Below are 3,655 nucleotides of genomic sequence, written 5' to 3'. Positions count from 1 at the left end.
TAGAGATGAGTGGTTATCAATCCAGGAGAAATCAGAAGATTTCAGAAGCATTTCAGACATACTTGATTTTCCTGGGACATATCTATCAGATTGGACATTTGGATTATGGCAATTAATGATAACTCACACTATTTATGAATGAAGATATGAAATGATTTTTACTTTTTAATCCTATAACATGAGTTTGGATCCTTATTGAGCCTCAGGAGTGCTCTCAATTTTTACAGCTATTTAGATCTCATTTTTTTAAAAAAATATTTCTCAAGCAATGCACCATCTAATTCTCTGTTCATGTCTCAGCAGGGGGAAAAAAAATGTTTTAAGTGTGGTCTCAGTTAAGTACATTAGATATTTTATCCACCTCACCTCCTAGAGTTCATGCTTAGTGCTGAGTTGTGGCTGACTTAACTCAGATGTAAAGTCAGAACTTCTGCATTCCTTGCCTGACCTCCATGGTTTAACCTCACGTGCTGCTCTCTCCAGAGTCCTCTCATGGCACTTAAAATGCTGTCTTTCACTAGATGAAGGTAGAATTTATTTTTTATCTTCTTTTTTCACTTTTTACTCTTTATTTTTATCTTTGTAATAACTATCAATTTTTATTGAAGTACATAGTTGATTTACAGTGTGTTCATTTCTGCTGAAGAGCGAAGTAATTCTGTTATACACACACATATACACATATGTATATATTTCTAATATTCTTTTCCATTATGGTTTATCATAGGATATTAAAATTAGTTCTCTGTGCTGTGCAGTAGGACCTTGTGTTTTATCCATTCTGTATGCAAAAGCTTACATCTGCTAATCTCAATCTCCCACTCCATTTCTCTCCCAACCTCCACCCCTTTAGCAACGATCAGTCTGTTCTGCACGTCTGTGAGCCTATTTCTATTTCATAGATAGGTTCATTTCTGTCATATTTTAGATCCTACATATAAGAGATAGCATACGGTATTTGTCTTTTTCTTTCTGACTTCCTTCACTTAGTATAGTCTCTAGTTGCATCCATGTTGCTGCAAATGGCATTATTACTTTTCTATGGCTGAGTAATATTCCATTATATGTATGCACTGTATCTTCTTTATCCATTTGTCTGTTTACAGACATTTAGGTGCTTCCATGCCTTTCTGTAGTAGGCAGTGCTGCTATGAGCATAGGGGTACATCTATCTTTTCAAATTATAGTTTTGTCTTGATACATGCCCAGGAATGGGATCCAGATCATATGGTAATTCTGTTTTTACTTTCCTGAGGACTCTCCATACTGTTTTTCATGGTGGCTGTACCAACTTACATTCTCATCAACAAATATTAACGGTTCTGTTTTCTCCACAACTTCGCCAGCATTTTTATTTGTAGACTTTTTAATGGTGGCCATTATGAGCACTGTGAAGGTGGTGCCGCATTATAGCCTTGATTTGCATTTGTCTAATACTTAGCAATGTTGTGTATATTTTCATGTGCTTATTGGCCATCTGTATTCCTTCTTTGGATAAATGTCTATTTAGGTCTTCTGCCATTTTTCAGTTGGGTTGTTAATTTTTTTGTCGTTATGGTTATGAGCTGTTTGCATACTTTAGAAATTAAGCCCATGTCAGTTGCATCATTTGCAAATGATTTTCTCCCACTCAGTAGGTTATCTTTTCATTTTGTTTATGGTTTCCTTTTGCTGTACAAGTCTTGAAAGTTTGATTAGGTCTCATTTGTTTATTTTTATTTTTATTTCTATTGCCTTGAAAGACAAGACATATGCTTGTCAGGGCATAGATCTATGTCCTCTTCACTTACTTTCTCTGAATGTTAACATGTCCCATCTTAGCATCTTGTACGTTTATCAAAACTAAGAAATTAACATGTGTATAATACTATTAAATTACACATTTTATTCAGGTTTCTCCATTTGTTTTTCACTAGTGTCTTTTTAGTTCCAAAATCCAATCCAGGACACCTGGTGTGTTAATTTCTATGAATGACTACCATAACCAAGTATCGTAAACCGAGTGGTGTGAACAGCGGAAATTGGTTTCCTCAGAGTTCTGGAGGCTAGAAGTCCAAGATCAAGGTGTTGACAGTCGATTGCTCCTGAGGCTTCTCTTCTTGACCTGCGATGGCCACCTTCTCCCTCTGTCGTCGTGTGGCCTTTCCTCTGTGTGTGTCTGTGTCATAACCTCTTCTCCAAAGGGTTCAAATTTTACTGGACTTGGGCTCACCTTAATGACCTCATTTAATCTTAATTATGACTTTAAAGATTCCTTCACAAAAACCAGTCACATTCTGAGGGTTAGGACATCAACATATGAATTTTGCGGAAACACAATTAAACCTCAAATGCTATGTTTAATTTCATTATTTTATCTCCTTAATCTCATCTAATATGTGACAGTTTCTTAATATTTTTTCCTTGAAATTTTTAAAGGGCATTGGCCAAAGTATATACAATATACAAACTATCCCTAAATGTATGTGTCTTTGATATTTTCCCATAATCAGACTGGGACCAGTTGTCTCTGGAAGAATATTACAGAGGTGACCAATTTGCCTGAGACAGAGTGGTTTCTTGGGATGTTGGGTTTTGTTTCTAAAACTGGGATTGTCATCGGCAGACTTACAGTTTGAGGGCTTCAGTGAGCTATTACAACATAGAGTAGGATGCAAGTTTGCATCTAATCTCAGATATCCCAATTCTAAAAATGTAGTAGCCTTTTGAGACATAAGAATGTTCTCAAGTGACTAAGACTGTTCTTAGAGTCTCATTCCCTTCACATACAGAGTCACCCTCCTGTGGCCCTACTTTCTCTGTCTCTCTCTTAATTCTTACATTTTCTTCCCCTCCTTACAAAACCGTTTTCCTTCATCCCAAGATATCAAAACTAAAAATTTGGTTTATTATTCAGAAAAATCTATCCCTGCCCTGAAACTTGTTATATTCAAAGAGAATACGTGGGCAAATAAGGATGATGGAGTAGTTTCAGTTGCATCTGAATAGAGGGATATAAACAAAGGCATCCGCTGGGGAAGATAGAAAGCAAAGAAGAAAATTACAGGGAGAGAAAGAAAGGTTCATGTGGGTAAAAGCTACAAATATTTGTGTATGTTTATATTCAATATGTGTTTATATATATCTGTATGCTTATGTCAATATATATAGAAGGCAAAGGAGAAGTAGAGAGAATGGTCTTAGTTTCATCCTCACTTTGACACTTACATAGTCTGGCAAGTCATGAACTATTTTTGAACCTTGTTTCTTTATCTGTATAGTGGGTATAATAATATCTTCTTTATAGGATTATAGCAAATATTTAATATTGGTATATATTAGCTATTAATCATATGATACATTAAGTATTTATACATTTTTATTTTTAAAATCTTTATTTGTTAAAAAACTAGAACCAATCCATCGCATATCATCACTTCCCAGAGTCAAGGAGAAGTCCATGCATAGTAATTCTTCAGTGCTTTCCTTCCCTGGTTTGTATTATACATGAAATAGTGCTGTGGGCCAGATATATGAAAGTATGAGAAAGGCCCAGGCTTTGGTCCTCTGAAATTCCCATTCCTTCTTATTACTTGATTACATGTAGAATGTTACATTGGATCTGGGAGTTTCCACGGCACTGATCGTCACAAAGGTGCTCTCTGTTGACCTCAGA

This window comes from Bos indicus, chromosome 28, assembly GCF_029378745.1.
Source record: "Bos indicus isolate NIAB-ARS_2022 breed Sahiwal x Tharparkar chromosome 28, NIAB-ARS_B.indTharparkar_mat_pri_1.0, whole genome shotgun sequence".
NCBI classification, from domain to species: Eukaryota; Metazoa; Chordata; class Mammalia; order Artiodactyla; family Bovidae; genus Bos; species Bos indicus.
The sequence above is the reverse complement of the archived record's forward strand: the minus strand, read 5'-3'. Positions refer to the sequence as shown.